The following is a 24071-nucleotide window of genomic DNA, read 5'->3' as shown; positions in this document are numbered from 1 at the left end:
CGCGGGAGCCCTGAAGTTCTTCCTCGCGCGAGCCCGGATATTCTTCCTCGCGCGAGGCCCGGTGTTCTTCCGCGCGCATGCCCCGGTGTTCTTCCGCGCGCATGCCCCGGTGTTCTTCCTCGCGTGAGCCCCGGTGTTCTTCCTCGCGCGAGCCCCGGTGTTCTTCCTCGCGCGAGCCCCGGTGTTATTCCTCGGGCGAGCCCCGGTGTTCTTCCTCGCGCGAGCCCCGGTGTTCTTCCTCGCGCGAGCCCCGGTGTTCTTCCTCGCGCGAGCCCCGGTATTCTTCCCCGTGCGACACTAGCAATTAATGGGATATCCTCAGTCGTTCCCCAAGATGTTCTCTCAACATTATATGTGGATGATATATCAATATCATTTGCTGGCACTAGAATGGCAATGATTGAGAGAAAAATCCAACTCTCTATTGACAAAATTATCCAGTGGGCTGACATGAATGGATTTAAGTTCTCGACAAGTAAAACTACCTTTGTCCATTTTTGTCGTATCCGGGGAGTACATCCAGACCCGGATATATACATTAAAGGTCAACGGATCCCATGTGCAAGTGAAGCTAAATTTTTAGGGTTGATATTTGATTGTAGGCTTACATGGGTTTCTCACTTAAAAGCATTAAAAGCTAAATGTCTTGAAGCTATGAATCTTTTAAAAGTATTGTCCCATACATCATGGGGGGCAGACAGCAATATTATTTTAGAATTATACAAGGCCTTGATTTTTTCCAAAATTAGTTATGGTTGTGAGGTATATTCTTCAGCCACCCCAAGCCGGTTAAAAATATTAGACTCGATACATCATGCAGGTATTAGATTGTCTACAGGAGCATTTAAAACCTCCCCTAACCCAAATCTCCTTGTTGATGCTGGAGAGTTACCTCTAGACCTTTACCGAATGTCTTCCATTATTTGGTATTGGTTTAGATTGCAAATACTCCCTAACTCTTTAGCCTTTCAGACTGCAAGCCTTGTAAGACATGCATCATACTTTGAGTTGCACCCAAAATCTCCTCGACCTTATGACTTTTGGGTGAAACGATTATTAAACAGTCTGGATATAATTAGAAGTAAGGTATTTTTGTAAATACTTAGTTGGAGTTAAGAAGAATATGACTGACCTAGAAGCCAGGTCTCTTTTTATGAAACATGTTGAAGAACATAGAGGATTGACTTTTATATATACTGATGGCTCCAAATCTGATGCTGGCGTTTGATTTGGAGTACATAGTAATGGTTTTAATTTTAGAGGTGCACTTCCTCTAACAGCTCCCATATTTACTGCCGAACTATATGGCATACTAACCGCTGTTGAGAAAATAGCGTTGGTGAAGGAGGGTAATTTTACAATTTTTAGTGATGCAAGGAGTGTCCTTCAAGCTTTAGAAGTTTTCAATTCTAGCAACCCTCTAGTTTTAAAGATTTTAGAATTGCTTTTTATTATTGGACGGAGAGGTATAACAGTTCGATTTTGTTGGGTTCCAGCACACGTAGGTGTATCTGGGAATGAGAAGGCAGATTCACTGGCAAAGAATGCTGCATCCGAGTTGCTGCCAAAAAGATATCCCATTCCGTGTAACGATTTCCTACCTAACATCAAGAAATTGCTTTGTAATGAATGGCAACAGCACTGGGACAGTCTAGATGGCAATAAAATGAGAGAAGTAACAAATGCCATATCTCCTTGGAGGTATAACATGATGCCCCGAAAATGGAAGACTTCTCTTTGTCGTCTCCGTATTGGTCACACTCGGTTGACACACGAGTTTCTGCTGAAGGGCCAACACCAACCCTATTGTGAAGACTGTTTAGTACCTCTAACAGTGAGGCATTTGTTGACTGCATGCCCCAATTATAATAACTTAAGGAATATATATTTGTTTGAGGCTCGAGGTGAGGGTGGCAGGTTTATCCTTGCCTAGGTGTTCTTCCGCGCGCGGGGGCCCGGTGTTCTCCCGCGCGGGGGGGCCCGGTGTTCTCCCGCGCGGGGGGGCCCGTTGTTCTCCCGCGAGGGGGGGCCCGGTGTTCTTCAGCGCGCGGGGGGCCCGGTGTTCTTCCGCGCGCGGGGGCCCGGTGTTCTTCCGCGCGCGGGGGCCCGGTGTTCTTCCGCGCGCGGGGGCCCGGTGTTCTTCCGCGCGCGGGGGCCCGGTGTTCTTCCGCGCGGGGCGGCCCGGTGTTCTTGCGCGCGCGGGGGCCCGGTGTTCTTCAGCGCGCGGGGGCCCGGTGTTCTTGCGCGAGCGGGGGTCCCGGTGTTCTTCCGCGCGCGCGGGGGTGGGGGGGTGTTCTTCGGCCCGGGGGTGGGGTGCCTGGTGTTCTTCGGCCCGGGGGGGCCCCGGTGTTCTTCGGCCCGGGGGGGGCCCGGTGTTCTTCCGCGCGGGGGGCCCGGTGTTCTTCCGCGCGGGGGGCCCGGTGTTCTTCCGCGCGGGGGGGTGTTCTTCCGCGCGGGGGGCGGGGGGGGTCCCGGTATTCTTCTGCGCGGGGGGGGGTCACGGTATTCTTCTGCGCGGGGGGGGGTCCCGGTATTCTTCTGTGGGGGGGGGGGGTGTTCTTCCGCGCGGGGGGGGGTCCCGGTATTCTTCTGCGCGGGGGGGGTGTTCTTCCGTGCGGGGGGTCCCGGTGTTCTTCCGCGGGGGTTGGCTCGGTGTTCTTGCGCGCGGGGGCGGGCCCGGTGTTCTTCCGCGGGGGGGGGTGTTCTTCTGCGCGGGGGGCCCGGTGTTCCTCCGCGCAGGGGGGCCCGGTGTTCCTCCGCGCGAGGGGGCCCGGTGTTCTTCCGCTTGGGGGGGGGCCCGGTGTTCTTCCGCGCGGGGCGGGGCCCGGTGTTCTTCCGCGCGGGGCGGCCCGGTGTTCTTCCGCGCGGGGGGCCCGGTGTTCTTCCGCGCGGGGCGCCCGGTATTCTTCCGCGCGGGGGGCTCGGAGTTCTTCCGCGTGTACGCCCCGGTGTTCATCCGCGCGCGGGCCCCGGTGTCCTCCCACGCGCGGCCCCCGATATCCTCCCTCGCGCGCGCCCCGATATCCTCCCTCGCGCGCCCCCCGATATCCTCCCTTGCGCGCGCCCCGATATCCTCCCACGTGCCAGACTACTGAACGACGTACGGCAAGGTCGCTATCGCCTCATTCCCCTCCCCGCAAGCGCATACCACCTCGCATTGTGGGAGAAGGGAAACATCCAAAGGGGTCCAGGATCCCAAAGCTACCACAGGCGAACCCACCAATGATGGTGACTCCTCCCAGGGATCATTCAATCCCTGTCGCTTCAAACGGTATGACTGACAGCGCGTCTGTCAGCTAACAGCCCTGGTTTGGTGCCCTTATCAGAGCTGTAACTCAGGTTTTCAAGCCTTTTTTCTCTGAATTGGGACACAGAGCCATGGCTTCTATCCCTTTGAAGAGAAAAAGAGGAGTTCTAGACGCGGTCACTTCCCCAAGGGCGAAACTGACTCCACGCAAACCTTCGAGGCAGGTTCCTTCCTGTCCTCAGACTGCCTCTCCTTTCCTTTCGGATGAAGATTTCCCGTCCCCAAGAGAATCATGTGAGGAGAGACTTTCCCCCATCGCACCAATGGAGGAAACCTCTAACCTCTCTTCGCGCCGAGGGGTCTACTGTACTCAGTTGGGGATTGGAAGGAACATGCCACCCTCGTCAATGTTGGAGTCTTATATCCTTCCCAGGAAGGAATCTAAAGACTCCAAAACATTGCCGAAGTCCTCTACTAGGACTAGGATGGAGCCAACTAGCCACTCAGGGAATGTCCGCGACTCTCCCCAAGAAGAGCCTTCGGGGATAGAAGGAGACTTTGCTGCAAGTCCTACAGCAGGAGGAGACCAGCAAGAGTCAGAACATGCGTTTTGGCAAGTTCTGACTCTAATGAGGGCTCTTAACGGGCTTTCTGACCCAAAGATCACTCCTCGAGAGGGCAAAGACACGGTCTTGGACCATGTCTTTGGTACTCAAAAACCTTCTAAGACCAGTGCAGCCCTGCTCTGGTCTCAGGGGGTTAAGAGTACCAGAGACAAGATCTCACAACTGGTCTCCGAGATGTCCTCCTCTAACCGTTCCGGTGCCACCAACAAGCTCCTCCCACCTCCTCGCGTACAGCAGAGGAGGTACTTTGAGATCCTAGAGGAGCCTTGTTTTGCTCTTCCTCTTCACCACTCGCTGGAAGAGCTAACCAGGGGAGTCGCTCTTGAGAGAGACTCCAACCGGCAGGTCTCATTCTCAGCAGCCGAGATCCTCAACCAGGAGAAAGCTGCGAAGTGTGCTATGCAAGCCACGATATCTGGTTGGGGACCTTAGGTATCCTGATATGTTCTGAGGACTTTTCCAAGGAACGTACCAGGAAGGCTATGGAAACCTTCCTTCTTTCAGGTACTCGCACGATCGAGTTTCTGGCCCACCAAATCTCAAACTTGTGGGCTAATACCATCTTGAAACGTCGGGATGCAGTAGCTGAGAGGTTCCATCAGGGGGTCCGTAGCGCTGAGATCAATAGGCTCAGACATTCCTCCCTAGAGGGATCCCTCCTGTTTCGGCTTAAGGATGTGGAACATGCCGCTGAGAGGTGGAGGAAGTCTCATCAAGACTCCCTCCTTCTTAGGGCTTTAACATCCAAGCCCTATAAGCCTCCAGCACCACAGCAGTCCCATCCAGTCGACCACTACGACGACAACAGCAGCGAAGACCTTGGTGTCTAAGCCCTTTCCTGTCGAAGAAAGGAAAGGCAAAAAGTCCTCCAGGGGAGGCAAGAATCCTAGAGGGAGCAGCCGAGGCCATAAACGCTAGGATAGGCATTCCCCTTGCTTTTCCACCAATGGGGGGGATGCCTACAAAATTGCTCAAACAGGTGGAAGCAACTCGGGGCCGATTCCTAGACAATCTCTGTGATCAGTCTAGGATATCGCGTCCCGTTCATAACATCTCTACCTCCCCTGACGACGAATCCAGTGTCATTGAACTCCCTTGCCATGGTATTGGCAAGAGGGCAAGTCCTTCGGGCAAAAGTCCAGACCCTGTTGAAGAAGGGCGCTCTCCAGGAGGTCGTCAACGGATCCCCAGGCTTCTTTATTTGACTCTTTCTTGTAAAGAAGGCGTCTGGAGGCTGGAGACCAGGCATCGACCTCTCAGCCCTGAACAAGTTTGTCAAACAAACTCCGTTCAGCATGGAGACGGTGGACACGGTCAGACTAGCAGTAATACCGCCAGACTTTATGTGCACACTGGACCTAAAGGATGCGTACTTCCAGATCCCAGTCCATCCGTCTTCAAGGAAGTACTTAAGATTCCCATCCGTCTTCAAGGAAGTACTTAAGATTCAGCCTAGACAACAGAATGTACCAGTTTAAGGTGCTGTGCTTCGGTCTTTCCACAGCACCACAAGTCTTCACCAGAGTGTTCACCCTAGTATCATCTTGGGCACACAGGATTGTCATCCGTCTCCTCCGTTCTGGACGACTGGTTAATCCTAGCAGACTCGGTGTCATCCCTTCTGCAACACCGAGACAAACTTTTGAGACTTTGCCAAGATCTGGGGATCATGGTAAATCTTGAAAAGTCTTCACTGCTTCCCACTCAAAGACTGGTATATTTAGGCATGATTATAGACACCACTCTCCACAAAGCCTTCCCATCAGACAACAGGATAGCAAGGCTGAGGGAGGTCGCAAGACCTTTTCTCAGTCGAGAAGAACTTCCAGCCCAATCGTGGTTACGTCTCCTTGGTCACCTTTTATCGCTGGCCCGTCTAGTTCCCAATGGTCGCCTCAGGATGAGATCCCTCCAGTGGCGACTCAAGTCCCGGTAGAATAAAGCGTATGACTCCCCGGACATGCCCTCTTAATGAGAGAATGCCTTGATGAAGTCACTGAGCTTCAGCACGGCATTCTATTCCCGTGCTGAAACTTGGTGACGGGCAAGAGGGCTCTCGAACTTGGGGAAATTGCTCCCCCAGTTCGAATCTAAATTTCTCTCTTAATTATCTTTTTCTTCCGCTTTCTATTGCTTCAACCTTCTCCTAATATTATAAACTTTCCCCCATGTTGCTGTCCGAACCCTATGAGTAAAATTTCCCATATGTATATGTTTATATATTTACATATATGTGTGTTTATTATTTTTTTTTTCTCACTCTTTTTATGGCATGGATGTTTCTACATCCGTTATTGCCACTTGGGCGGATGTTTCTACATCCGGTATTGCTGCCTGCTTTGATGAATGGGAAAGGTGTCGCGGTTGGGAGGTGTTTGTGCTCAAAGCTATATGTGAGAGTATTGGATGATCTCAGCCATCCCGAAGATGGTTTGAACCTTTTTTGGCGGGACTATTCTCAAGTGTTGGGTCTTCGGAATCCAGGGGGATCCAACGCTTGGGGTAGGACTCTCGGCTTTTGGCCGGAAGCCCGTCATTACAGATATGGGGAGGATGATTCCATAGTTTCTTGGTCTCAGTCCTAACAGGCGGGTTCAGCTTACACCTGTGCCTCTATATCTGTTTTGATGCTATCCTTCGGGTAGAGTATGGAGTGGACCATCTGGGAAGTGTACTCTCACTGTGCCGGTAGTGGAGAGTGTAAATTTCCTTCCCAACATGTGATGCCTTAATGTTCTCAAGCAGGTAAATCAAACTTCAAAAAATCACTCTTCTCTCTTCTTTTTTATGATGGATTCTTGTGAGAATGACCCCACCTCCCCTGGATATGCTGACTCGCCCCCGGCACTGTTGACTCGCCCCCGGCACTGTTGACTCGCCCCCGGCACTGTTGACGACCTCTGGCAATTCATTTAAAGAAAACTCCGTTGATGACGTAGGAACTAAAAAGGACTATTCTTTAAATACTCGGAAAAAGGGTAATTTGGGCAACACAGGAAAACTGAATGTCCTGCACATTACCCAAATCCCATTAGAAGCTAATTATGATGTGCTACATAAAATATTTGAGTGTTACGGATTAATAAAAGAAATTAGAATGAAACTTCAAGATGATAATTGGGAATCTTGGTTATCATTTAATTGTCATGAGGAAGCATTTAATGCAAGCCGTAATATTGTTGATATTAAAGTAGGTAATATGAGTGTTAAGGGTGCTCTGTGTGATGGGGCACCTAAAGATCTGGATGTCTACAGACCAGCAGACTGGGCTGATAAAGATATAGAGGCAGATATGCCATCCCAAAGAAAGCCAAAACCACCAATGTGGCTTCTTGCTCAATCTGTAGGAGGTACGGAAAATTATTTCAAGATCTGCAAATTTCTTCAGAGGAAGGTAGGTACGATCGCACCAGGAGATATATCTCGATTTGGTAAGAAAAGTTACTTGATAAAGGCCAAGTCATACACACAGTCTGTTATACTGTCCAATTTGAAGACAGTAAATGATGATATAAAATTGGACATCAAACCCCATCTAAACTTTAGCTATGGAAGGGGAGAGGTTTTTAATAAGGATCTGTATGAATTTACTGAAGAGGAGATATTGGCTATGTGTCCTCTATCAGTGTGGAAAGTACAGAAAGTACCTGGAACATCAATGATTGTTCTTACTTTCCAGGATGCCGATGTACCTTTCCACATAGACATAGAAAACGAAAGGATCGGAGTTCAACCTTTTAAGCAAAAGCCACTGCAATGTTATAATTGCTTTAAATTTGGACATCCCTCCAAAGTTTGCAATAGTGAAAGAATTTGTAATACTTGCTCCAATATTTACCATGGGGAATGTACATTTGAGGCAAGGTGCTTAAACTGCAACTCTAATCATAAATCTAATGATAGGAGATGCCAGATTTATAAGTTAGAAGAGGCTGCCCTCAATAAATCAATTATTGAACATGTAAGCGTGGGGCATGCCAAGAGATTATTAAATAAATCTAATACTTATGCAAAGACATTAAAAACAGGAGAAAAAGTTCCTCGGGAATCATCTCACCCACCTACTACTGTAGGTAGTTCTCGAAAAAGGAATTCACCATCTATTGATAAAGTGCTGCATAAGACAAGAACATCTCCTCCTAAAGATTTATCATTGAGTATCAACCAAATGACATTGCCCACGACTATCAAACCTTTGTCCCCCATTACAAAGGATAGTACTAACCTCTCCCAAGCCATATCCTTGCCTGATTTAATGGAGATTCCACCTGACACCAAGTTATCAGGTGTACCTGTAGTGGGGAAGGTACAAAAACCTGGTAACTCACAACCTACTAATCGTAAAAGAGAGAGACCTCCATCACTCTCACCCCCTTCCATAAGAAATACTAGAATTATGACATCAAATAAATATGATGTTTTGTCTGTTGATGTTGCCGATCAACCAGAAGATAATTTAAATAAATCAGAAATTCAAGTTGAGGTCCACCATCCCCCTCAACAAATAGATAAAAAAGATACAAAGAAAAACACCAACGTAAAACCCAACATAACAAGACCATCTCTGAAGAAACCTAGTGGTAATAATGTTAAATTAAAAACTGCTAATGGGAAGACCTCATCCAAGATGTCTTCCCGAAATAATCCATAGTTTTCTCCTCAATTTTGCAATAGAATTGTCAGGGTTTGAGGGCCAAATATGAAGAACTTAAGCTCTTAATTCACGAGCATTCCCCCATAATTGTATGTCTCCAGGAGAGCAAGCTTGATGCTAATACCCCTTGTCCTCGCGAATATATTAGTTATAGGACACCTTATGATCACGGAGTAGGGAGCCATGGCGGAAGTCTCATGTACATTCGTCGAGATGTTCCCCAAATACCTATATCTATACGTACAACCCTGCAGGCAGTTGTTGTACAAATTGATATAGGGAGAAAATATACAATATGCTCTCTGTACTTATCTCCAAATGATAATATTTTATATGATGATTTAGCAGAGGTCATTCAACAACTCCCTCAACCTTTTCTCTTACTGGGAGATATGAATGGTAGACATCCTTTATAGGGTGATGTTTTGGCCAACACGAGGGGCAATATTATCTCATCAATTGTGGAGAATGAGGATGTGGGACTCCTTAATACAGGAGAGCCCACACACTTCCATGTTCAGACAGGTACTTTGTCATGCATTGACCTTTCAATTGCAAGCTCTAACTGCCTTCTTGATTTTGATTGGAGGACATTAGATGATTGGCATACTAGTGATCATGCACCAATCATTATAAACACCAACAAGGGTCCGCCTTTGCAAAGATCGCCACGTTGGAATCTAGACAAGGCAGAGTGGGTTAAATTTTCCGAGCTAAGTGAAATCGAAGGGAGAGCAGAACAGTTTGAAAGTGTTGAAGATGCCATAGACCTACTGAATGGAACTCTTCATACAGCAGGAGTCAATTCAATTCCCAAAACAACAAGGTTATTCAAACGACGACCAGTCCCGTGGTGGTCTTCAGAACTAACTGCACTCCACAGAGCCACAAGAAGATCTCTAACACGATTGCGTAGACGCAGAACTGATGAGAATTTAACTATGTACAAGAAATGTAGAGCACAGTTCCGTCGTGCCATGAAAGAAACAAGGCGCCAGTCATGGATGTCTTTTGTTTCCTCCATTAACAGTAGAACACCACCATCTTCTGTGTGGAGGAAAGTAAAAAAGATAGCTGGCAAATTCACCCCCAACCCACCACCAGTGTTGAAGGTAAATGGCCAGTATGTAACTGAAGCAAATGAAATTAGCAATGCCCTGGCTAATCATTTTTCAAATGTATCCAGCAAGTGTGAAGTAGCCCCTGGTCACCAGTATAGAAGCACTGAAGAAAAGAAAATTTTAAATTTTGCAACAAGAAGGGAAGAGTCGTATAATTCTCCTTTCACTGAAAGAGAATTTGATTCCACACTTGCTCATTGCAACGATACAGCCCCTGGACCCGATGGAATTCCATATGCAATGATTAAACATGTACATTTTAATACAAAGCTATTTATTTTAAGCATTATTAATAGAATATGGCATGATCATAGTTACCCAAGTGTTTGGGAACTAGCCATTATTTTAGCCTTTTTAAAACCCGGTAAAGACAAGTTTTTAGCAGCAAACTATCGTCCTATTGCATTGACATCTTGTTTATGTAAAATCATGGAGAAGATGGTCAATGCAAGGCTGATATGGTACCTTGAAAAGAATGGTATTTTATCACCGATTGAATGTGGATTCCGAAAAATGCACTCAACGACTGATGTGTTGATACGACTTGAGTCTTCTATTTGTGAAGCCTTTGCTTCCAAACAACACCATGTTACAGTATTTTTTGACCTTGAAAAGGCATATGATACCACATGGAGATATGGTATTCTTAAAACCATTCATGAAATCGGATTGAGAGGAGAGCTGCCACTATTTATTCAGGCATTTCTTTCACGTAGAGTTTTTCAAGTGAGAGTTGGGGAAACTCTATCAGAGAGTAAGTGCCAGGAAGAAGGAGTTCCTCAGAGTAGTGTGCTGAGTGTAACCCTTTTTGCACTAGCAATTAATGGGATATCCTCAGCCATTCCCCAGGATGTTCTCTCAACATTATTTGTGGATGATCTCTCAATATCATTTGCTGGCACTAGAATGGCAATGGTTGAGAGAAAAATCCAACTCTCTATTGATAAAATTATCCAGTGGGCTGACATGAATGGATTTAAGTTCTCGACAAGTAAAACTACCATTGTCCATTTTTGTCGTATCCGGGGGGTACATCCAGACCCAGATATATACATTAAAGGTCAACGGATACCATGTGTATCGGAAACCAAATTTTTAGGTTTGATATTTGACTGTAGACTTCCATGGGTTTCTCACCTAAAAGCGCTAAAAGCTAAATGTGTTGAAGCTCTGAATATCTTAAAAGTATTGTCCCATACATCATGGGGGGCAGACCGCAATACTATTTTAAAATTATACAAGGCCTTGATTTTTTCCAAAATTAGTTATGGTTGTGAGGTATATTCTTCAGCCACCCCAAGCCGGTTAAAAATATTAGACTCGATACATCATGCAGGTATTAGATTGTCTACTGGAGCTTTTAAAACCTCGCCTATCCCAAGTCTCCTTGTTGATGCTGGAGAGTTACCTCTAGACCTTTACCGAATGTCTTCCATTATTCGGTATTGGTTTAGATTGCAAAGACTCCCTAACTCTCTAGCCTTTCAGACTGTAAGCCTTGTAAGACACGCATCATACTTTGAGTTGCACCCAAAATCTCCTCAACCTTATGGCTTTCGGGTGAAACGATTATTAAATAGTCTGGATATAATTAGAAATAAGGTACTTCCATTCAAGGTATCATCAACGCCTCCATGGAAGTTACCAGAGATATCTTTTTGTAAATATTTTATTGGAGATAAGAAGAATATGTCAGACCTAGAAGCCAGGTCTCTTTTTAATGAACATGTTAAAGAACATAGAGGATCAACTTTTATCTATACTGATGGCTCCAAATCTGATGCTGGCGTTGGATTTGGAGTACATAGTAATGGTTTTAATTGTAGAGGTGCACTTCCTCTGACCGCTTTCATATTTACTGCCGAACCGTATGGCATATTAACCACTATTGAGAAAATAGCGTTGGAGAAGGAGGGTAATTTTACAATTTTTAGTGATGCAAGGAGTGTCCTTCAAGCTATGGAAGTTTTTAATTCTAATAACCCTCTAGTTTTAAAGATTTTAGAATGGCTCTTCCTTATTGGACGGAGAGGTATAACAGTTCAATTTTGTTGGGTTCCAGCACATGTAGGTGTGTTCGGGAATGAGAAGGCAGATTCACTGGCTAAGGAGGCTGCATCCGAGTTGCTGCCAAGAAGGTATCCCATTCCCTGTAATGATTTCTTACCTGACATCAAGAAATTTGTTTGCAATAAATGGCAACAGCGATGGGATAGTCAAGATGGCAATAAAATGAGGGAAGTAACAAATGACATATCTCCTTGGAGGTATAATATGATGCCCCGAAAATGGGAGACGTCTCGTTGTCGTCTCCGTATTGGTCACACTCGGTTGACACATGAGTTTTGTGCTGAAGGGCCAACACCAACCGTATTGTGACAACTGTTTGGTACCTCTAACAGTAAGGCATTTGTTGACTGAATGCCCCAATTATAACAACTTGCGGAATAGATATTTGTTTGAGGCTCGAGGTGAGGGTGGCAGGTTCATCCTTGCCAAGATTCTTGGAAATGATGTGTCCTACCATGCAAGTGGCATTTTTAGATTTTTTTCAGAAGCAGGTCTTCTGAAAAATATCTAACTTTTATGACATTCAATTTTTATGATTTTAATTGAATACTCTTTAATTTTTTATTTTATTTCATTTTTTATTTTTGTATACATAAATTAAATGTTACCGGCGTCAATGACCTTAGATTTCAGGATGCCTGAAAACTTTAAATCATTCATTCATTCATTCATTCCCCGGACATCCAGATCCTGCGGAACTGACGGATCTCCAGTAGTGGGTGGCAGACGAGAACCTAGGAAAAGGAGTGGATCTTCTCGTCCTCCCCCCTGGATTTGATGCTGTTTTCGGACACTTCAAAATAAAGGGGGGGGGGGGCGGCACGTACGGCACCACACGACGTCAGGCCTCTGGTTAGAGTCAGAAAAGTACCTCCACATAAATCTCCTAGAGATGAAGGCCGTCTTTCTAGCCCTTCAACAGTTCCAACAGTACCTGGCAAGTCACTCTGTGGTGGTGATGAGCGACAACACCACAGTAGTGGTGTACATCAACAAACAAGGAGGTACTTTTTCACAGCAACTATCCCATCTAGCAGTAGAGATACTGAGATGGGCCGTAATCCACTCGATACCACTATCGGCACGCTTCATTCCAGGCAAAAGGAACGTGCTCGCCGACAACCTGAGCAGAGCATCTTAGATAGTGAGTACCGAGTGGTCTTTGAATCATCTAGTAGCCAACAAAGTCCTGACGTTGCTGGGCTCGTCATTTCAGCTACGCCGAAAGTAATACCCCTATTAAATAGCTAAGGTTTGTATAGTTAGGAAAAATACAAATTATCTACGAATTTGTCATATATCGTCTCCTGAATGGTACAGTATAGTGGGAAATGTAAACAAAAATTTACCTGATGGATACAGTGACCAGGAACTAGCAAATAATTTTCTAGTATCTTTTAAAAACAAAATAAAAAATATAACCAGGTCATTTGAAATACCCTCTTAATGAGAGAATGCCTTGATGAAGTCATTGAGCTTCAGCACTGCATTTCATTCCCGTGCTGAAACTTGGTGATGGGCAAGAGGGCTCTCGAACTTGGGGAAATTGCTCCCCCAGTTCGAATCTAAATTTCTCTCTTTTACCTTTTTCTTTTTCTCAATATTACTAAGACCTTATCCTAATTTCACTAACTTTCTTTAGTCTTGCTTTCCAAACTTTATGAGAAAAATTTCCCTCATTATGTGTGTATATATTATGTACATATATTTATTATTTTTTTTTTTCTTTTCTCCTATGGCTTGGATGTTTTTACATCCATTGTAGCCCCGGCGGGGATGTTCATACATCCTTTATTGCTGCCTGCTTTGATGAGTGGGAGGAGGTATCACGGTTGGGAGGTGTTTGCATTCAAAGCTATATGTGAGAGTATTGGATGATTTCAGCCATCCCGAAGATGGTTTGGACCTTTTTGGCGGAACTATTCTCAAGTGTTGGGTCTTCGGAATCCAGGGGGATCCAATGCTTGGGGTAGGACTCTCGGCTTTTGGCCGGAAGCCCGTCATTACAGATATGGGGAGGATGATTCCATAGTTTCTTGGTCTCAGTCCTAACAGGCGGGTTCAGCTTACACCTGTGCCTCTATATCTGTTTTGATGCTATCCTTCGGGTAGGGTATGGAGTGGACCATCTGGGAAGTATACTCTCATTGTGCCGATAGTGGAAAGTGCAAATTTCCTTTCTGGCGTGTGATGGCCTAACATTCTCGAGCAGGTACATCTAAGTAACCCTTTTCTCTCTCTCTCGTCTAATGGATTCTTTAAGCAATGAACCCCCATCCCCTGGATACGCTGACTCTCCCCCGGCACTGTTGACGACCTCTGCTAATTCAATTAAGGAAAATTCTGTTGACGACTTAGGAACAAAAAAGGACCCTTCTACTAATGTTTCAAAACCAATTAAGTCGGGTAACAAAGGGAAACTAAGAATCCTTCATGTTACCCAAATTCCAATAAATACTGATTATGATATGATATATAAAGCATTTAGATGCTATGGAGTGATAAAAGAAATTAGAATGAAACTTGAAAATGAAAAATGGCATTCATGGATAACTTATAATAATCATGAAGAAGAATTCAATGCAATATGTAACATCAATGATATCAAAATTAATAACCTAAATGTCATGGGTGCCCTATGTGGTAAGATACCAAACAGTTTGGATGTATATAGACCTGCTGACTGGTTTGAGAAAGATATCGATTTAAATATGCTCCCCCAAAGAAAGCCAAAACCACCAATGTGGCTTGTTGCCGAGCCTAAAGGGAGTAATGGGAATTATTTTAAAATTAGCAAACTAATTCAGAAAAAGGTAGGAACCATTGCACCAGGTGATATATCTCGCTTTGGGAAAAATAGCTTCCTAATCCATGCTAAATCATTCACGCAATCAGTAATACTGTCTAACCTTACGACAAACAGTAATGAGGATATGTTAGATGTCAAACCCCACCTAAACTTTAGTTACGGAAGGGGAGTAGTCTTCAATAAAGATCTTTACGAATTTACAGAAGAGGAAATACTAGCCATGTGCCCATTAACAGTGTGGAAAGTCCATAAGATTCCTGGGACGTCAATGATTATCCTTACTTTCGAGGATGCTGATGTGCCTTTCCACATCGATATTGAAAATGAAAGAATAAAAGTTCGACCTTTTAAACAAAAGCCCTTACAATGCTTCAAATGTTTCAAATTTGGACATCCTTCTAAAGTTTGTAAAAATGAAAAAATGTGTAGCATCTGTGCCAGTCCCTATCATGGAGAGTGTACACTTGAGCCCAGCTGTTTGAATTGCTATTCAAACCATAAATCCACTGACAGGAGCTGCGAGATTTATAAGTTTGAAGAAGCAGCCCTCAACAAATCCAGTGTAGAACACATAAGTGTAGGACATGCCAAAAGACTACTGAAAAAACCAAACAGCTATGCAAATGCACTGAAATCAAGAGAAAATATACCACAGGAGACATCCAACCCACATAGTGCTGCCAGTAATTCCCAAAAAGCAAATACATCATCTAATGATAGTAGAGTTTTACGTGACAAGGTAAGCATATTGCCTTCCAAGGCTTTACCACTATGTATTAAAACTGCAACACTGCCCACTTCTATACAAACTTCATCCCCCATTACCAACAATAGTACTAACCTCTCTCAGGCCATGTCCTTGCCTGATTTGATGGAAGTTCCACCCGAAACAAAGTTACCAGGTGCACCTGTGGTAGGGAAGGTGCAAAAACCTGGTAAATCCTCACCACTGATAAATAGGAAAAGAGAGAGACCTCCATCTCTCTCTCCACCCTCCATTAGAAACGTCAAGGTTATGACATCAAATAAATTTGATGTTTTGTCTGTTGATGTTTCTAATGGACCAGAAGATAAACTGAATAAATCAGAAATTCAAGTTGAGGTCCACCATCCACCTCAACAAATAGATCAAAAGGATACAAAGAAAAACACAAACATAAAACTCATAATAACAAGACCACCTCTGAAGAAACCTACAGGTAATAATGTTAGATTAAAAACTGCTAATGGGAAGACCTCATCCAAGATGTCTTCCAGAAATAATCCATAGTTTTCTCCTCCATTTTGCAATGGAACTGTCAGGGTTTGAGGGCCAAATATGAAGAACTTAAGCTCCTAATTCATGAGCATTCCCCAATAATTGTATGTCTACAGGAAAGTATGCTTGATTCTAACACTCCTAGTCCTCGAGAGTATGTTAGCTATAGAACACCATATAATCAACAAGCAGGGAGCCATGGCGGAAGTCTTGTATACATTCGTCGAGATGTTCCCCAAATACCTATGTCTATACGTACAACCCTGCAGGCAGTTGTTGTACAAATTGATATAGGGAGAAAATATACAATTTGCTCTCTGTACTTACCTCCAAATGATATTGTTTTATATGATGACTTAGCAGAGGTCATTCAACAACTCCCTCAACCATTTCTCTTACTGGGAGATATGAATGGTAGACATCCTTTATGGGGTGATATCCTAGCAAACACAAGGGGCAATATTATCTCATCAATTGTGGAGAATGAGGATGTGGGACTCCTTAATACAGGAGAGCCCACACACTTCCATGTTCAGACAGGTACCTTGTCATGCATTGACCTTTCAATTGCAAGCTCTAACTGTCTTCTTGATTTTGATTGGAGGACATTAGATGATTGGCATACTAGTGATCATGCACCAATCATTATAAACACCAACAATGGTCCACCTTTACAGAGATCGCCACGATGGAATCTTGACAAGGCGGACTGGGAAAAGTTTCGTGAGCTAAGCGAAATTGAGGGGGATGCTGAACAGGTTGAAAATATCGATGATGCCATAGACTTACTGAATGGAACTCTCCATACAGCAGGAGTCAATTCAATTCCCAAAACAACAGGGTTATTCAAACGACGACCAGTCCCGTGGTGGTCTTCAGAACTAACTGCCCTCCACAGAGCCACAAGAAGATCTCTAACACGATTGCGTAGACTCCGAACTGATGAGAATTTAATTATGTACAAGAAATGTAGAGCACAGTTCCGTCGTGCCATGAAAGAAGCAAGGCGCCAGTCATGGATGTCTTTTGTTTCCTCCATTAACAGTAGAACACCACCATCTGCTGTGTGGAGGAAAGTAAAAAAGATAGCTGGCAAATTCACCCCCAACCCACCACCAGTGTTGAAGGTGAATGGTCAGTATGTAACTGAAGCAAATGATGTTAGCAATGCCCTGGCTAGTCATTTTTCAAATGTATCCAGCAAGTGTGTAGGAGCCCCTGGTCACCAGTATAGGAGCGTTGAAGAAAAGAAAATTTTAGATTTTGGAACAAGAAGAGAAGAGTCTTATAATTCTCCTTTCACTGAAAGAGAATTTGATTCCGCACTTGCTCATTGCAACGATACAGCCCCTGGACCCGATGGAATTCCATATGTAATGATTAAACATGTACATTTTAATACAAAGCTATTTATTTTAAGCATTATTAATAGAATATGGCATGATCATAGTTACCCAAGTGTTTGGGAACTAGCCATTATTTTAGCCTTTTTAAAACCCGGTAAAGACAAGTTTTTAGCAGCAAACTATCGTCCTATTGCATTGACATCTTGTTTATGTAAAATCATGGAGAAGATGGTCAATGCAAGGCTGATATGGTACCTTGAAAAGAATGGTATTTTATCACCGATTCAATGTGGATTCAGAAAAATGCACTCAACGACTGATGTGTTGATACGACTAGAGTCTTCTATTTGTGAAGCCTTTGCTTCCAAACAGCACCATGTTACAGTATTTTTTGACCTTGAAAAGGCATATGATACCACATGGAGATATGGTATACTTAAAACCATTCATGAAATCGGATTGAGAGGAGAGCTGCCACTATTTATTCAGGCATTTCTTTCACATAGAGTTTTTCAAGTGAGAGTTGGGGAAGCTCTATCAGAGAGTAAGTGCCAGGAAGAAGGAGTTCCTCAGGGTAATGTGCTGAGTGTAACCCTTTTTGCACTAGCAATTAATGGGATATCCTCAGCAATTCCCCAGGATGTTCTCTCAACATTATTTGTGGATGATCTCTCCATATCATTTGCTGGAGCCAGAATGGCAATGGTTGAGAGAAAACTACAGCTCTCGATTGACAAAATTATCCAGTGGGCCGATATGAATGGATTTAAGTTCTCGACAAGTAAAACTACTATCGTACATTTCTGTCGTATCCGGGGAGCACATCCAGACCCAGATATATACATTAAAGGTCAACGGATCCCATGTGTATCGGAAACCAAATTTTTAGGTTTGATATTTGATTGTAGACTTACATGGGTTTCTCACCTAAAAGCGCTAAAAGCTAAATGTGTTGAAGCTCTGAATATTTTAAAAGTATTGTCCCATACATCATGGGGGGCAGACCGCAATACTATTTTAAAATTATACAAGGCCTTGATTTTTTCCAAAATTAGTTATGGTTGTGAAATATACTCTTCAGCCACCCCAAGCCGGTTGAAAATATTAGATTCAATACATCATGCAGGTATTAGATTGTCCACGGGAGCATTTAGAACATCACCTATCCCAAGTCTCCTTGTTGATGCTGGAGAGTTGCCTCTAGACCTTTACCGGATGTCTTCTATTCTTCGGTATTGGTTTAGATTGCAAAGACTCCCTAATTCTTAGCCTTCCAGACTGCAAGCCTTGTGAGGCACCCAACATACTTTGAGATGCACCCAAAATCTCCTCAACCCTATGGCTTTCGGGTGAAACAATTATTAAACAGTCTGGATATAATTAGATGTAAGATAATTCCATTCAAGGTATCATCAACGCCTCCATGGAAATTACCAGAGATATCTTTTTGTAAATATTTTATAGGAGATAAGAAGAATATGTCAGACCTAGAAGCCAGGTCTCTTTTTAATGAACATGTTAAAGAACATAGAGGATCAACTTTTATCTATACTGATGGCTCCAAATCTGATGCTGGCGTTGGATTTGGGGTACATAGTAATGGTTTTAATTGTAGAGGTGCACTTCCTCTGACCGCTTCCATATTTACTGCCGAACTGTATGGCATATTAACCGCTATTGAGAAAATAGCGTTGGAGAAGGAGGGTAATTTTACAATTTTTAGTGATGCAAGGAGTGTCCTTCAAGCTATAGAAGTTTTTAATTCTAATAACCCTCTAGTTTTAAAGATCTTAGAATGGCTTTTTATTATTGGAAGGAGAGGTATAACAGTTCAATTTTGTTGGGTTCCAGCACATGTAGGTTTGTCTGGGAATGAGAAGGCAGATTCACTGGCTAAGAAGGCTGCATCCGAGTTGCTGCCAAGAAGGTATCCCATTCCATGTAATGATTTCTTACCTAACATCAATAAATGGCAACAGCAATGGGATAGCCTAGATGGGAATAAAATGCGAGAGGTAACAAATGTCATATTTCCTTGGAGGTATAATATGATGCCCCAAAAATGGGAGACATCTCTTTTTCGTCTCCGTATTGGTCACACTCGGTTGACACGAGTTTCTGCTGAAGGGCCAACACCAACCGTATTGTGACGACTGTTTAGTACCTCTAACAGTGAGGCATTTGTTGACCGAATGCCCCAATTATAACAACTTGCGGAATAGATATTTGTTTGAGGCTCGAGGTGAGGGTGGCAGGTTCATCCTTGCCAAGATCCTTGGAAATGATGTGTCCTACTATGCAAGTGGCATTTTTAGATTTATTTCAAAAGCAGGTCTTTTGAAAACTATTTAACTTTTATGACATTCAACTTTTAAGATTTTAATCAAATACTTTTATTTTTATTTTATTTTATTTTTTATTTTTGTATACATAAATTAAATGTTACCGGCATCAATGACCTTAGATGTCAGGATGCTTGAAAACTATAAATCAATCAATCAATCATTTGAAATACTCAACATCAGATTAATGATGCACCAGGCAAACAGACAAAATTAATACGATTTAACAACATAACACAAGATGACATCACCAGAATTATCAAAAGAGCAAAGAAAACAAACTGCGCGATGGATCCTATGCTAATATCTGAAGTGATTGGAGAGAGAAACTTTTCTAGTCTAGTCGAAATAGTAATGAGAATAGAAAATGCCAGCATTGATGAATGTAAGTTTCCTAAATCTGAGAAATTGGCTATAGTCACACCAGTTCTGAAAAATGCACTGGACTACCAGGAATTAAGCTCAAATAGACCTATTTCGAATCTCCTTTGTTTCAAAACTGCTTGAATTGTGGTTGGACTCTGTTGCAAACAGGTCTACTTGGAGACCCGGAACCTGAGATAAAATCCATTTGAATGACTTCTGGTCCATCGACCACTCCGACTCTAGCGGAGTTGTTCTCGAAAGTGCGTCTGCCACTACATTCCGTATTCCCGCTAGATGAACCGCTGACAGATGCCAATGGTTCAATGCTGCCATGGAGAATATTGCTGTCATCATATGGTTTATGTGACCTGACTTGGAACCTCCTCTGTTTATACAGTGGACTATAACTTCACTGTCTAGTACCAACCTGATATGTTGCTTCTTGGCTGGAGCAATCTTCTTTAGAGTCAAGAATACTGCCATGATTTCTAAGACATTGATATGAAGTTGGTGAAGTGTTATCAACCATAGTCCTTGAGCTTTCTTGTACTGGGAGTACCCTCCCCAGCCGGTCAAAGAGGCGTCTGTGTGAACGACCAGTTTTGGAGGTGGAAATTTTAACGGAACGGATTTTGCTAGGTTTTTGGCTTTCGTCCATGGCTGAAGTCTCTTCCTCAGAATTGGTGGGATTCGAGCTATTTTGTCTCGATATTTCTTGTTCGCTTTGGAAAGCCATACTCGATTTATATCTTTCAGTCTGGCCTTCAGAACTATGTCTGTTACTGAGGCAAACTGGAGGGCACCCAGGATTCTCTCTTGATTTTTCCTGGATGTCAATTTGTCCTTGAGAAAACTTCTTGTATTCTTTGCTATTACTTTCCTCTTGTCTACTGGGAGACAGAGTGTGTGTGTTCACAGATCCCATTGTATCCCTAGCCATTGAAACTTTGACTCCGGGACTAGCCGTGATTTCGCGAAGTTGATCTGAAAACCCAACTGTTGTAGAAACTTTAACACTTTGTTTGTTGCCATGAGGCAGGTTTCGACGCTGTTTGACCAAATGAGCCAGTCGTCCAGGTAAGCTACTATTTGGATTCCTTGGGTTCGTAATTCTTGGATTACCGTTTATGCTAGTTTGGTGAATATCCTGGGTGCTATGCTAAGTCCGAATGGCATTACTTTGAATGCATATGCTTGGTTGCCCAACTCGAAACCGAGAAACAGACGAAAGTGCCTTGCTATCGGAACGTGATAGTGAGCGTCTGTAAGATCTATAGAGGTGGTGACGGCCCCACGGGGAAGTAAGGTCCGCACCTGAGAAACAGTTAGCATATGGAACTTGTCGCATTGAATGTAAGAATTCAGATGAGACAGGTCTAAGATTGCCCTTCGCTTGTCTGAGTCTTTCTTTGGCACGCTGAACAAGCGACCTTGAAATTTCAAGTGTTTTACCTCCTTTATTGCATTCTTTTGTAACAGATCTGCATACAGGACTAATTCTTCCATTGGATGTTGATGAAAACTGGTTGGTGGAGGGGGCCCTTCTACCCAACTCCACCCCAGACATTTGGAAATTATGCTGAAAGCCCAATTGGTGAATGTCCAACGGGTCTGAAAGAGGTACAACCTTCCCCCTACCTGAGGAGTTTCAATGGTTCGCAGCGGATTTACCTCCCCGGGCTCCGCGGAATCCTCGGCCTCTAGAGAAGACTCTTCCGCTACCTCTGTTGCGAAAGGTCCCTCTAGCACCGCTACCCCTGGCGTGCTTGTTGTAACTATGGAACACGCCCTGTGTCTCAAAGGTAGGGTTAAATGCTGGGGAAGTTGTGTAGGAGGTAGATGCGACCTGAGCTTGAGGGACCAACACGTATTGCTGTTGGGGCTGCGCTTTGGATGTTGAGGGTCGACTCCCTTGTGCTACCGGGATGGTCTGGACCACTTGTTGGGACTGTTGGCCTTGGAATGACTGGAAAGGCCTCAATCTCTTCCTGCCTCGAGATTGGTTACTGGATGGCTCTAATTTACGCTTGGGAATGAGACCTGGTTAACCCTCGCAGCCTCGCTAAGGACATTGTTCACCATGTCCTCAGGAAACAAGTCCGGGCCCCAGATTGGGGCTTTGATGAGCTTGTTAGGCTCATGTCTGATAGACGCTTCAGCCAAGACGTGCTTCCGACATCTACGTCTGGCCAGAATGAAGTCGTATGCATCGGACAGCAATGTCTGAAGCAACGACTTTGTCAAAATTTTGAAAAGGGGTTCCTCTTCGTAAACTAAAGAGGACATTTCTGCCATCGTAGCCGAGTTGATGGACCTACTCAGACGAGTACGAGCCTCGAACTCGAGTCGTATCAAGGAATCTGGAAGTCTGGGTAGCCGTTCGCTGAACTGTGTAGACGCACAGTCGGCGATCAACTTACCTGCCGTAAACGTCGCTGGGGCGTTAGTCCAGCAATCGTGATCCCCCGGGAACAGGAGGGAAGTCAGATCCGTTTCCCGTAATTGTGGCAACGGTTTGTCCTCGTTTACAGCCTGATGTGCCAGATCTATCATCTTCGTGGTACAAGGCGTTGGAGTTCGCTCCTCTACCACGAACATCGTATACCAGCTCTTATGAGGTGTTAACATGGTGTTAACACACTCTCACTCGTTTAGAGTCCGGACCCAGGCTGACTGTGCCTGTTCCTTGGGGTATATTACGTTCTCCTTCGGAACCTTATCCAACCTTACGAGCGCTTCTTCAGTTAAGCGCGCAAATCCGGGGAAGGGGAACTGGAGACCCGGTGGGTAGAATTCAAAGTCTTCTACCGGTCGGGTGCCACACCCTTCAATTGTTAGCATGCCATCTTTGAAGGGAGAATGTAGAACCATCCTCCACGGATTGCTCTTAACAAATTCCGGGAATTTAGAGGCGTCCGGGATAACGTATTGTTGCTGCTGAGGCAGTCCGGAACGCAGGAGATTCTCCATGAGATTCTCCTGGTTCTGCATCCTCTCTTTGAGGGTGCCCATAAGGGAACCAATCTGCTCCATCAATTGGCTCGAAAAGGCCGCTGGGTCGAAGGAGGTTTCCGGGGTCTTAGATTTTGAGTTGCTCCTCGCTCTCGACCCAAAGGAGGAAGAAGTAGCTACATCTGAAACTTTAGGTATCCTCGAAGATGAAGACTTGGCTGGTTTGGGTAATTTGGAAGACCTGGGAGTCTTTGTTAGGGTCTTTCTAATTTGCTTAACTTTAGGGACTACTGGGAGTGGCCTGACCCCAGCCACGTGCTTCCCAGTAAACCCCTGGAAGGAAGAAACAGAAGAAGTAGATAAAGACGGGCTAAGGATAGGGATCTTAGACTGTGTACCACCTGCCTCACTTACCTCCCTACCTAGGTCTGGTTCGTCCAAAGCCATGGGCTCTAGGTCTAAGTTCATGGCCGCAACGTCCTCCAGGACCGTTTCCCCCAGTCCTTCTTGGTCCTTTGACAGGAGCAAGGCTTCGCTAATAGTGGCGATGATGGGGTCCGCCAATTCCTTGGGGACCGCTGCTGACATCTTCGCATTCGGGTAGATGAGTGTGCACATTTCCTCAGAGAGCACATAAGGCCTTGACGTTCCGGGCGAACCTGCCAACCCAGACCTTGACGGTCGACAGGGCGAAACTCTTGGAAGACTGCGAACTCTGAAAGAGAATATTCCGTTACTAATATTCCAAGTCCACCGTCGCAAAAATAGTATCTATATAAACCAAAATTAATTATCAGAACTCACTCGGATATACTACAAAAGAGTAGTAAAAAGGAAAAAATCTAAGTTAGATTATATCCAAAGTTAAAATATAGAGCAGATCGACGGGAACACCTACCGAATCAGCGGTGAGCACAGATACCAGACCGTAGCAGACCTCACAATTGTCCGGATGCCACACTAGGAGGTCGCCGACTTGGACAGCACAGTGGGCATGGGACCGGAAGACACCATGTCCACATGCCTGCTGCAAAACGGCCGCACAGGCTGTCATCTGACACCGGACCATCTGTAAGAGAAACAATACATAAGTATCCCATAGTACGTAAGTATCCCGAGGGGATTACCGGAGGCCCCGGGAACTTAAAATTAACCGGAGGGAAATACCGGGGTAATATACTATGATTAAAATTAATTAATATCAGTATAAACAATTCTGTATTTAATTATGATCATTCAAAGATAATAATATTGTCATAATGGAGGATATACTATCCCGT

At 44.4% G+C, this 24071-nt stretch overlaps 1 protein-coding gene and 1 pseudogene across 3 annotated transcripts in view; one reads left to right on the top strand and one right to left on the bottom strand.

Annotated features, from left to right (window-relative positions):
* The window catches only part of LOC137655738 (dehydrogenase/reductase SDR family member 11-like), a 584611-nt gene that overhangs the window by 214254 nt on the left and 346286 nt on the right, over nucleotides 1-24071 (top strand). The window lies entirely within an intron of this gene.
* On the bottom strand, nucleotides 21488-23494 carry LOC137655318 (uncharacterized; annotated as a pseudogene).

Source organism: Palaemon carinicauda, chromosome 16, assembly GCF_036898095.1.
Source record: "Palaemon carinicauda isolate YSFRI2023 chromosome 16, ASM3689809v2, whole genome shotgun sequence".
Taxonomy (NCBI): Eukaryota; Metazoa; Arthropoda; class Malacostraca; order Decapoda; family Palaemonidae; genus Palaemon; species Palaemon carinicauda.
Note: the sequence above shows the minus strand (reverse complement) of the source record. Positions and strands in the feature narration are given on the sequence as shown.